Genomic DNA, 13575 nt, shown 5'->3' on the forward strand with positions numbered 1-13575 from the left:
CAGAAGAGTGTTATGGTTAAATAACCATCTGGTGACACAACCTCCTGGCTAAAGACTCCAGTCATTGCAAAATGACTGAAGGATACGAATCCAAAGATGTATGCTACCACTCTTACTAAACACATTTGATAAATGACATCAGCTCATTAATAAAGACTCCATGAGTTGAAATTGATCATTTCTTTTAAAGGATATATTCCAAATGTGCACTGTTGGGAAAACAAATACTCAAATGTGAAAAAAAAAGAAAATTAAAGGGTACATGCACAGAATCACACTTTACATCAGGTTTATCATTCCTGATCCTACAGACACTTTACTGTAGAGTTTAGTTTTGAACCTTTTAGCTTTGTTGGATCTAACTTAAATTTAACAACAAATGTACCAATGAAACTAACAGCCTTTTTTTCTTCTTCTTTTTTTTAGCAACTGTAGCGATATGAAAGGAAACCCACCAAAGAAAAAGGAAACTGAGTTTTCACATTCTGTGAAGTGTTTTGACAAGTTAACAGTTTTGACCTCAGCCATTAGTGACTGGTGGAGAGAGGGACTTCTGAAAATAGCAGTGTTGAGTTTCAGTGTGGTTTGGGTGAAATGCAGCTAAATGGTCAGTTGGTGAGATTTGAGGAAGTTAACAGCCACAGGGTGAGCTGATGATGTTTAAATGAAGAGCTATAAATACAGAATGAGAGAAAGACTGACAGAAACAAGAAAGGGCTTATAAGTGTCTGCTGGGACTGATCATTCTCACAGGTAAAGAAATCTGATTATGATCTATAAGATAAAAGATGTGTGTGAACAACCATCTATCTAAACAATTTAGTTTAATTACTCCGACATAGTGTCTGGAGTTTATATGCTCAGTTTTATTTTGATGAAATAAATTTAGTCATTCATTTGTTATGAACTGTGTATTCCTGAAATCAGGTTATGTGACATGCCTGGGTTAGTTTATAAGTAAACAGATAATACAACATTTGGCTCCAAAAACAGAAATAACTTTCAGGATATGTAGCCATAGCAACCCATTCTCTGAACATAACTGGCTCTGGAGTTTTGTTCTGGGATGAGTTTATTTCAGAGATATTCAGTACATGTGTCTCCTGTTAATGAGGGCCCTGCTGATGTAACCGATCTCACACATTTTATATATATATATATATATATATATATATATATATATATATATATATATATATATATGTATGTGTGTGTGTGTGTTAATTATATAGCACAGTTGTAACAAGGCAATGCTTTTGTTTTTAATTTATTTTATTATCCTCTCACAATATGGATCTGCATTCAAAAGGATTTTTGAAACTGAATATTTCTTGTTATTTGTAGAATAAATAAATAAATAATAGAAATAATAAAACAACAACATCATACATATTAACATATAACAAATGAAACTAATTTGGCAAAAAAAAAAAAAAAAAAAAAAAATATATATATATATATATATATATATATATATATATATATATATATATATATATATATATATATATATATATATATATATATATAGACTGTATTTTATAAAGCAGCCTTTCTCAAACTTTTTTCAGTCAGGGCACCTTTCAAAAGTGCATAAAATCTCAAGGCACCCCAGTGTAAAATATAATTTAAAAACAATGCATAACCCAAATGTAAATGCAAATGTCCTGTATATTTAGACAGGACAGTAATGAACAGAGCATAATACGAACTGTAAAAAACAATAATAATAATAAAAAACTTTATAGCAACTTTATAGCATCTTTAAAAACACAGGATTGCAAAGTAATTCACAAAATAATTAATCAGAGACACAAATGCCATAAAACCGTAAGAGGTGGACCGCCCAATACAAGAACCCAATAACATAAGTTTAAGTTTCAGATGGTCTTCAGGGGTCTTTTTTGACCCAAATGACTTTTGCTTAAATTAAAAAAAGTGTTCCCTTTGTCCAAATGGTATGAAACCTTCTATGGCTCTCAACATTTTCTAGATCTACAAAAAATGTTTTAAATTGGAATGATATCGGTTTTTAATGTTAGCGTGACAAAATTTCTGACACTCGTGGTCTTCGCAACCAAAATAAGACTAAATTCATCATCAAACTCAGAAACAAACGCAGAACACATCGACAGAAATGGCACAAATAAAGTGGCACACTTCCACCAATGCAAAAAAACATCCACAATGCTAAATTATATTGTTCACAACACGCGTACACACACACACATATAGAGGAATACATTTTTAAGACTATAAAAACTGTTCTCTTATCATTTGTCCAATAATATCATCCAAAATGCAGAACCAACACAAATATAAAGTGGTGATACTGACACCGACAATGTGTACACACACACACACACACACACACACACACTTGTGAGGTTATAAAACAACTGCTCTCTTATAATTGTTTTTAAAAAATCATGCAAAATGCAGAACCACCAAAGAGGGAGTAAGAGAGAGATGACAGGATGAGACAAAACAATTTAGCACGCACACACACACACAAACCTGCTCCAACCCCGTCTACAGAAGTCATGCGGTTTACCATGCTTGCTGCCTGCAATGCATTGTAATGTAACATTATTGAAAAACTGGGTTTTTTTTAATAAATCATAAATCCTCCAAAAACCGCACAAATGTTGAGTAAAAACATTAACAGAGTAAAATTACATTTGTAAAAAAAAAAAAAAAAAACTATCTTGTTACAAAATTAAATGTTATTGTCTGGGGTCTCTGAAGACCCCAAAAAACATGAGTGTGGACAGGAAACGAAGACCATCAGAGGGTTAAAATATTCTGGCTGACCCCCCAGCGTGAGTTTTTCAAAGCGACATTTATTAATGTGTCACTTTATGGTTTCCATGGTGACGCGTCATGGCTTGTCACGTGACACACCGCAGCAAAAACAGAGCTGAATGAATGACGATCTGCTTTTATGTCTTTTTTATTTTTTATTCTAAATATTCATAAATTTGTTAGATATCGCATGAAATATCTGATATTCCGATTGTCAAATATATGCAAGTGGAAGTGTTTTGTTGTTTAAACACCTTTTTAACGATCGCGTTAGTTGAGCTGTATGCAGGATGGACACCGCCATCGCCGCCGCAGACGAAGTTCAGAGAATCAGATCTGTTGGATTTACAAGACGTGAATCCATCCACTTCTCCCAAAATACATCAAAGTAAGTGGCAGGTGAACTGGGAGAAGAATAGAGTAAACGTCTCCAGTTACTATCGTAACCTCGGTTCCCTGAGAGGCGGGAACGAGACATTACGTCAGCTAAGACGTATATGGGAACTCTTCCCTTCTCCACTTTCACTGGAATCTTATTGGCTAACGCCAGCTGGGGACAGCTGGCCAATTGACGCGAAGCATGCAAATACAGGCGGGTCAGCGGGCAGTATAAAATGCATGGGCGCGAAAATTACGTCAGAATCACGACTGAACGCTAGCACAGCTGATCAAACAGCGACCACGGCGGCTAACGTAATGTCTCGTTCCCGCCTCTCAGGTAACCGAGGTTACAATAGTAACCGGAGACGTTCCCTCTCGAGGCGGTAACTCAACATTACGTCAGTTAGACGTATATGGGAACTGTATAAAATCCTGCCGTGAGAGCAGTGAAAAGAAGCCCTGAACGGAGTCAATCACCCCCTCACATAAGCAGTACAGCAGTGGCCGTGTCACTAAGAGTGCTTGCATCTGATAGGCGGATCTAGACCAATGAGACATCTGCTCGGAGCCTAACAAAATGTACATAATTTCAAGCAATATATCGAAATCTGCACCAGCCAAGGCAGACACAAGCAATAAGCACTCAAGCATGAGAGTTAAACAGAGTCGACGGCGTTTACGGTGACTACTGCATAAACCATATAATCCATAACACAGAGTTAGCAGCCATGGTAACTACTGTATAGCTGGTTTTAACAGAATGAATAAAACTTAACTCACCGAAAGTATATGTGACGCTACAGAGGGTTCATCCAGCTTGTAAAACCTGGCGATTGTGTTCTGGGAAGACCAGCCAGCAGCAAAACATAAATACTGGACAGACATGCCTCTAGACCAGGCCCATCAGGAAGCATTTATATTGACCTCGCAGAATGAGCTCTGATGTTGAGGGGATAATCCTTCCCCTGGCATTCGATAGCGTTCACGATCCAGTGAGAAAGACTCTGTTTAGAAACAGCATGTCCCTTATTACATCCACCAAGCACACGAACAGCTGGTCCGACTGACGAAAGGCGGCCGAGCGATTCATATACATCCGTAAAACCCTAACAGGGTCCCGGCGCTCTGACGGCTCAACAGATAAGGCAGGCAGGGAAACAAAACGGTGTATTGAGTGACTTCGGAACGAAACCCGGTCTCGGCCGGAGAGTGACATTACAGTCGCCAGGCCCGAAACCAATTCAATATCGTTCACCAAAAACTCATGAAGTTCTCCAAGGCACTTCGCCGAGGCGAGAGCAAGAAGCAAGGCAGTCTTCAGGGAAGATCCTTAACCGCAATCGAGGTTAATGGCTCGAACGGTAGTAAGAGATAGAGCCCTCAAAGCTAGAGCGAAATCCCATGGGGGCACGGAGGGCGGCCATGAAGTGCACAATCTCCTCGCTCCCCTGAGAATACTGATTACCAGAGCATGCTTACTGATCGTTTGCCCGTCAACCGGGGAACGAAAGCGGCAATAGTGGTCACATACACCTTAGCGTGGATGGTTTCAAACTCCCGCTATCCATACTGTGCTGTGGAAAGCGCAAAACATCCGACACGGAACAGGTCCCCGGGTCAATATAAATGTTCTCGCACCATTTTGTGAAAGCTCCCCACATCTGCGCGTAGCAGCGAATGTTAGATGATGCTCGCGTCTCTGTAAGGGTGTTTAACACTCGTGAGTGTAGAGCGTCCTGCTCATAGGGTCCCTGCAGCGGCAACACATGAAGGTTCCACAGCTCGGGGCTGGGGTGCTATATTGTGTCATTCGCTTGAGACAGCAGGTCCTGCCTGAGGGGGATTCGCCATGGGGGAGCCATCACTAACTCTCTCAGGTCCGCGAACCAGGGCTGATTCGGCCAGTTCGGGGCCACGAGTATAACTGACGCTTTCTCCTCCCTGATTTTGCACAACACAGGCAGAATCTTCACAGGAGGGAATGTGTAAGCCTGGCTTCCGGCCAACACGATGTCAGAGCATCTCCCGGCAGGGGGGCAGTGAGATAGCAAACGTGTTCTCGCTCGTGGCAAACAAATCCACTTCCTCCCTCCCAAATCATTAGATCTGATCTTGGGTGAAGCCTCCATCTCCTTGAGGAATCCCGTTCCTCGAAAGCATGCTCACGCCACGGTTCAAAGTACCGGGGATGTGCGACGCTCTTATGGAGATTAAGTGTCGGTCCGCCCACAACAGGAGACCTGCTGCCTGTTTGAATAGAGCTCTGGAGCCCATGCGGTCCTGGCGATTTATGTACGAGACCACAGACGTGTTGTCGGTTTGAATCAGTACATGTTTCCGCTCCAATTTCGACCGAAAGGCTTGCAGGGATATTAGGACACAGTTTCCATTATTCTGAACGGTTTATGTGCCACCTTCTCTGTGACTCCGACCACAGGCCCAGACTTACTGCTCCCCAGTCTAGATTCGCGTTCGCAGAGAAAATCACTACTGGGCTGAACGTATCGGGCTGTTCCACGGTCTCAGAGTGCTGACGCAACTGTGAATGACCGTATGTGCTTGTGGAGCGAAGACCACGCCCTCGGCGGGACTCGAGTTACAGCCAAAACTGTAGCGGCCGCAATGTAGCAGACCCAGATGGCACACCGAAGAAGCCGCCGCCATCAGTCCCAGAAGCCTCTGAAATTTCCTCAGTGCAAACGACCTGCCCGGTATGAAACAGCGCAGAGTCGATGAAATGCTCTAGAGAGAGATGGGCTCACATCGCCATCGAGTCCAAACATATTCCCAGATATGTTACAGTCTGACTCATAAAAACACGCTCTTCTGCATATTCACACGCAGTCCCAGCATATCCAAACGGCTAAGCATTGTTTCCACGTGACTGATAGCACATCTCTTGAGTGGGCTAAAATCAGCCAATCATCCAGATAATTCAACATGCGCATTCCGCTCGATCTGAGGGGAAATTTCGCTCTATCGCTCTCTCTCGAGCAGACTGGGAACTTCCTGTCGCAGAACAGGACGGTTTTGGGGCAGTCAGTGACGGGACCACGCCATTGATGCGGGAAGGTCTGCGTTTGAATTGGAGAGAATATCCGTCGTGAATTACTCCCAGTATCCACGGTGAAACGCCCGAGATAGCCCTCTTACCGTCCATGAGATGACACCGCGGACGCGTTACCTCTACAGCCACTGATGGCTTATTTTGATCAGGGCCCCGCCCCTGCGAGGCTGAAGCACTGGCGGGAGGGCGGGCGCGTTGCGTAATGGTGTGACATTCTTGCGCCATCGAGAGGCCATTATAATCATGGACTGTAGCTCTGCGCTGTTTGAGACAGGGCGAGTGACACAATGCTGGGTGCAAGAATTGTATACATGCATCTATAGTACAATTTTTACTCACAAAAACATAATTTAAACACATATAGCAATCGTCACCCATAGTGCATGTGTCTTTGTGGTGTTTGCACTCTCGCTCCTTCGCGAGGCCATTGTAATCATAGGTTGTGGCTCTGCACTGTTCTGAGACAGGGCGAGTGACACAGTGATGAGTGTAAGAGGAAGTAAAGCTCTTTCGTTGATTGTATAATGCTTTTATTGTGGAACTCACACAAACAGCATTTAAACAGACATAGCAATCGTCGGCCGAAGAAAAATGGGGGACATGATGCATCTGAACATGGAGGGTGACACCGTGTTTATGTGGTGTTGGCACTCTCACGAGGCCATTATAATCATCGGTTGTGGCTCAGCGCTGCTATGAGACAGGGCGAGTAACACAGTGTTGAGTGTGAGAGAAGAAAAGCTCTTTTGTTGATTGTGTACATGCTTCTATTGTGGAACTCACACAAACGGCATTTAAACACACATAGCAATGTTCGCCCGTAGGAAATGGGGGACATGATGCATTTGAACATGGCGCTTGGGGGCGGGTTCAGAGCGGGTTCAGACCGTCCGGTTCAGAGCGGGGTGCCACTGCGGGCTATTTTCTGGTTTTAGAGCCTGGCGAGGTGCATAAGAACCTCGCAGAAGAAGACTGGAGTGAGCGACGGGGCATCACGTGGCTCATCGCCTTGGCGCGCTTTCTGCGTCTCTGAGAAAAGCTCCATGACGTCATCAATGAGGCCGGAGGGAGCAACTGGAACGTTTAGGGGCGTCCTACGGTCCGCGTCTTTCAAGACAGCTAGGGTAAGCCATAGGTGCCTGTAAGGACGACCATGAGCCCCATGAAACGGCTGAGCAGAGCGCTAGTAGCCATCAGCGCGAGATCAGTTGCCGCGCGCAGATCCTTGATGACGTCAGCGCTACTGTGCCGCCGTCTGCCTGAAACACCTTGAGTATTGCCCTGGCATGAAGAACAGAAGCGGTCTTCCCTCAGAAGTATAGGCTTTGTTCGTCTAAGGGCCGTGAACTGCACGGCTTGGAAGGCAGGCTGTGGTCCGAACCAACCAAATGCAGAGGGAGACGGACACAGGTGTGGTAACGGTCTCATCGACGGGGGTAGGGTTTCCGCCCCATCCTCGTGCGTGAACATGGCCTGCGTAGCAGAGTGGGTGCGCGCCGATTGGGGTGCAGCCCACAACTTCACCACGAGCTCTTGCACGCCTCAATGCCGTCTGGTAGCAGCTCGACTGGAGGAACCACGAGTCCAGATACCTTTCACAGGCTCGTCTGGTGCATTGTAAGTGAGAACCAGCTCCGTGACGGCCTTTCCGATGACCCTGATGAGCTCCTCCTGGAGGTCTGCTGGGCCTCTTGGTCGGGGTGGTCTTTTTTCCAAACCTTTTCCGACATCGAAAGCGACATGGAGTCATTTTCCTCGCCAGCTCCGAAGAGGACGAAGTTTGCGGGGCGGAAGCTTATCGTCCACCACGCCTTCGGACGGGGGAGGGCCCACCAGTGGCTGGCGGCAGTGGGCCTCATTCCCGCCGTTTTCCGAGCCACTCTGGCTCTGAGGGCGTGCACTGGCAGCTCGGCACAGTGGGCGCACATGTAGTCCGTGTGAGAAACCCATTGGCAGGTCACACAGAACTGGTGAAGGTCCGAATCTAGCATTAGCAGCCATCGGATGCGGAGAGGTAAAACAGGGTGAGTAGTCCTCTATTGCAACTTCCACGATGACTTAGATAAGACTTCTAGCGTGAAGAAAGAGATTCTGACGTAATTTTCGCACCCATGCATTTTATACTGCCCGCTGACCCGCCAGTATTTGCATGCTTTGCGTCAATTGGCCAGCTGTCCCCAGCTGGCATTGGCCAATAAGATTTCAGTGAAAGTGGAAAAGGGAAGAGTTCCCATATACGTCTTAACTGACGTAATGTTGAGTTACCGCCTCGAGAGGGAACTTTAAAGTTACTTACACAATGTGTATCTGATATGAATAAAACTAATTATAATGGAAATGATTATTATTGCCTCTTCCTTTACATCAGTGTGTATTTTACAAACTCTAAATGTATTGTTTTTTTTTTTACTTATATGTCTGAAACCTAAAATAAACATTATGTGGCTGAAAACACTGAAAAGTTGTGATATATGACAGCTCTGAGCGCGCCTGTCTCTGGCTCAGTGCCAGCCAAGCGTGAATGTGTGATCGTACGTGCGAAAGAGTTAAAAAGAAGAAGAAAGTATTTATGTAAATTCAAATATATTTTATATATGAAATGTCAGATTTTTTAGCCTACGTAGTTTTTGGCGGCACCCCTGACAAAGTCAGGGTGCACCCCAGTGTGCCGCGGCACCCACTTTGAGAAAGGCTGCTATAAAGGCCAATAGGTTAATTCTAATTTTTACATTTTTATTATACTGTAGATTAAGATAAATTAATTATAGATAACATCTTTAAAATGAGATGAATCCCTGACATTTTTAATTGATTTTACTTTCTTTGCAGAAAAAAAAAAAGTAAAAAAATGTAACTTAAAAAAAAAAATTAAATGAGAAAATAAAAATACAAAATGGATGAATGATATTTGACAGTTAACACACACAATCGCTGGCATCAGTCACAAATGTTAATCATGACTGGTAAAGACTGGTTGAATTCTCAGATTCAAAATGATTAAAACATTATGATTTAGAATATTCTTTGAAACTTAATTTGACGTTTGGAAAAGGGCCCTTTTTAAGAGTGTTAAGAAACAGTCATGGAAGTGCCTCTCTTTAGGTACACTCAAGTATTTTAATAATATTATATTATCTGCGAGTACCCTCTACACATTTTGATACTTTTAAGATTCAAACTAGGGCCTACACTACAAGTGCACATTCAATACCATTAATGTCTTTATTTTTCAGAAGGAAAACTTATTCTGGAACAACAGTCTGTGCAGTGAGATGAGAACAGAGACACACTGAGCTTTAACCACTAACCATCGACCAACTGCTGACTGATGAGAAACATCATTAGCTTCTGAGAGACAAAGACAAACTGAACCACAGTGATCTGAACTGAAGACAGCGACTGTAACAAATTTCAGTTTCATTCAGGTAAGATCTCATCTGTCTGATTTAATGCAGATATTAATGTGAAAGTTATATTACAAGAAATTCTTTTAACCAGTTGTTAAAACACAGACAAACAGATGACCACTGATGTTTACTGTTTTTCTATTTAAATTCTTATTATGTATTTCCTAGTTACCAACCAGTTTCAACATTTATTTAAAAGATTCAAGCTCTGATTTAACTATGACAGTGTAACCATGATTAATTAGAGCAAGTCATTTCCATTAAAGATGCTGTAAATGTATGAAACAACTATGCTTTGAATAATTTACACTATCACTCAATATTAAATAAAATAAAACAAATTTTTTCTTTCAGCAACATGAACGGTGAAAATCAGACCTTGATGGATGAACTTGATCATCTTACTGATTATTATGACAATAGTGTCCCTAGTGATTCAGATATCAGAAGGAGTATCTTCTTCATCACTAGTGTTTGTGTGGGTCTTCCAGCTCTGGTTTGGGCTTTTCGTCTTCTGCACCTTCACAGAAAGATCAGAGGCCGAATCTCAGTCTTCATCCTCCTCCTCCTCCTCAATGACCTGATACAATTACCCCTTCATCTATATATAGTGACGGGGTTTCTGACAAAATTCAGATACTTTATCCATGAGCTTGGACAGTTTTGGTTGGGATTATATTGGTGTGGTTTTCATCTGCATCAGCTGGTGGCTCTGGAGGGGATTGTGACTCTGAAATATCCGCTTTGGTCTGCTCGTATTTTCTCAATGCCCTGTTACATCATAATCTCCATCCTTGTGCTTTTTTTTTCTATAGTGAGTGCATTATTTCTTTTAACGCGTTCACAAATTACAAACATGTCATTTTTCAGTCTCAGCACAAGTGTTGTTCCTCTGATCGTATTGGCTGTATCATCTACAATCAGCTGTAAAGCCTCTTCCACTCCTGTCAGAAAAAACAGTTCAGTGCTCACTGTTGCTATTCTTACATTTGTTATGATGTACTTACCTTTCATGTTCATCATCTGGTATCATTTATTTAATGTATATCCATATGTCAACCCATCTTGGATCATAATGTCTTTCTGTTTGATGAGTATGAGAGTGATTTCAGACCCTATTCTGTGTGTTTTGGTCTGCAGAGAAAATCTCAGAGATGTTCAGACGCCACAAAGACACACAGAACCCAACGCTGATGAGACGTCAGTCTGAACTTGAGTTTCATTAGTCCTCACGTCTGAATCTGGCTTCAAAACAAAATAAAATTGAATTGTATAATGAAAATACAGTTTTCTTTCTCACCACTAGGGATGCTTGGTGTTTTAGAAGTCCTTAAGTAAAGCAATGTGGAGAGAGTTAGCATTAGCAAGCTGTAGTAGCCAGCATGGCTCACCTGCTGAAAACATTGTGCTGTGTCCTGGTTGGGAAATATATCATTTCAAGCCAAGTTTTTTTTTTTTTTTTCTATTGAAATTATTGTTGCAGATATCCTATGTTTGGATTGATGCTAAGAGTGTAATACAGTGCATTTGTATGTATTTTAGAAGGACTCTTTATTGGTGAGGTTAACACATTATGGTTCAGTTTTAATATGGATTTAATGTTCTTTTCCTACATGAGACCATATTATTGTTTGATTGTTTCTGGTTAGGAAGAGTCTGATGCTTGAGAGCTGTGGTTTAAAAGAGGTTGGAATATTTGTTTGCTATCAGCCAACTTCAGCTATGGCAGTGGTTCTCACTTACAGTCCTTAAACTCCCCTTCTCTTCACATTTTGTTTCTCAAAACATGTTTCTCTTATTGCTTCAGATGCTTGATTCCAGTTCGAAGCGAATGTATGTGTTCCATTCATGCACAGAGCTCACTTCTAACAGGCTTATATTCTGAATCAGGTGTGTTAACAAAGAGAGAAAATGTGCAGAGCTAGAACTGACAACCACTGAGCTATGGACAGTGTTTGGAATTCGATGCACTGCAAATAAGACAAAATCCTACAATCTTACATTGATTTGTTTCGTTTTTTGAGTTTTTTTTACTTTTGTGTTCATTTGTGTTACATTTTCGGCTATATGTTGCTGTATTAACCTCCTTTGAATGTTTTCTATTTTGTATTTATTAAATCCATAGATTTTAAATCCCTTTGACTACATTTTTGACAATATATGAATTAGTTATGTGGTTACTGCATCCATTTCAGATGTATAATAACAGATTTTCCCAAAGACTTAAGCTATAGTAGCTAAAAAGTATTTAAAGTGAAACAGATGTATTGTTATAGATCAGGGGTGCATCCTGTTCCTGGAGGTGTAACTTTCTACAGAGTTCAGTTCCAACCCTGATTAAACAAAACCAGTGCTCCTTCAAATCCTAATTAGCTGGTTCAAGTGTTTTGATTAGGACCAAAGTTCTTCTTCTTCTTCTTGCTTTACAGCGGATCACAGACTTGTACGTGCATTACTGCCACGTATCTCTCTAATGGAGTTGTGCACCCCTGTTGTAGATTAATAGTGGGGCCTGTGCGGAGGCACTAAGGGGGCAACATTTTGAACACTGAGAAGCCTTCAGTCACCTCCAGATAGAAAGTGTGATTTCCAGGGTTTGTTAGATTTCCATAGGTGAAGGAATCATTTCACTGACGATGCTCCAATGTGTGCAAGACAGCTAAACAACTTCTGAATGACCATGCTAAATCTGAACACTGATGACTTTGGTGATGTTGTGGGATGAGAGGAGGGTTATTAGATGAACAAAAATACACAAAATAATAATCATGTAAAAAGTGTGTATGGGAAATAAGGTCTCCATTTTGCAGAGTCAAATATTTAGTGGACAGGTCTCATTTGGTTAGCAGATTGTTTACTACCACTAAACAATGTAATTTGGAATGAGGAACTTGGTCTGGGTGAATAAAAGGGAAGTTACAAAATCAATATAACCAGTATATTTACTAGTGGTATGTATAAAGAATTTGCAGATTTCCTCTCAGACCTATTGGTTACTGTTGATAAAGCGCTAATTGTCAGAGATTTTAATATTCACATTGATAATACAAATGATGCATAAGGACTTGCGTTTACTGACCTAATAAACTCTTTTGGAGTAAACCAAAATGTCACCGGGTCCACTCATCGTTTTAATTGTACACTAGATTTAATTATATTGCATGGGATAGATTTTCCTGACATAGATATCCTACCTCAAAGCAGATAACAGATTTTTCCAATTTACAATTATTAAAATCGCCCATGATAAAATTCGGAGCATCCGGGGATAGTGACTGATGTTTCATAACGCTCTTCTCAATATACTCTACAGCCAAGTTCACGTTCGCCTTTTGGTGAATGTACACCACAGACAGAAATATTTGGGGAAACTCTCTAGGCAGATAAAGAGGCCGGAGGGATACTGTGAACATCTCAATGTGCATAATTTCTCTCTCACAACAAGAGTCTTGCACCAACGCTCATCCAAATATAAACATATTCCCACAGGTGGATTCACCAGCGAGAGATTCTCCCACGAAAACAACAGTTCTCTGTTGTAGTAAATCCTGTTCCAATCCAGGCCATCCCAAATGGCATTTAAATCATCATTTAACCAAAATAAAACTTTGGTTAATTTAACTGGTAGGCTACTTTAGCTATGTTGTGGGGTAAACTGAGTCCGCATTTTAACTTAACTTGTGCTTTTCATCACATTATAATTAAGATATATCTTTCCATCTGTAGTCACTAATGGTCAACAAATTCTGTTTAGTCTGTTTTTAGGAAGGCTACCACTTTGGTGTTCAACATATCATTTCAGAAATGCAAACAATTTAATATTGAAATGTAAACTTCTTTTGGTTGGTTTTGTGTTGTTAAAGTTAAAGGGATGGTTCACTTTCAAATTCAATTTTGATATGTTTCAGCTTACCT

The 13575-nt window shown here is 41.3% G+C and overlaps 1 long non-coding RNA gene across 2 annotated transcripts; it reads left to right on the forward strand.

Annotated features, from left to right (window-relative positions):
* The first annotated feature begins 703 nt into the window (after nt 1-703).
* Nucleotides 704-11805, forward strand: LOC127986363 (uncharacterized). 2 transcript variants are annotated; one of them, XR_008160830.1, is made up of 4 exons: nt 704-753; nt 3080-3193; nt 9487-9678; nt 10015-11805. It is a non-coding gene; the product is annotated as an uncharacterized LOC127986363 (long non-coding RNA). The 2 variants fall into 2 exon arrangements; XR_008160831.1 differs by having other exon boundaries at nt 9490-9678.
* The last annotated feature ends 1770 nt before the right edge of the window (nt 11806-13575 follow it).

Source organism: Carassius gibelio, chromosome B21, assembly GCF_023724105.1.
Source record: "Carassius gibelio isolate Cgi1373 ecotype wild population from Czech Republic chromosome B21, carGib1.2-hapl.c, whole genome shotgun sequence".
NCBI lineage: Eukaryota > Metazoa > Chordata > Actinopteri > Cypriniformes > Cyprinidae > Carassius > Carassius gibelio.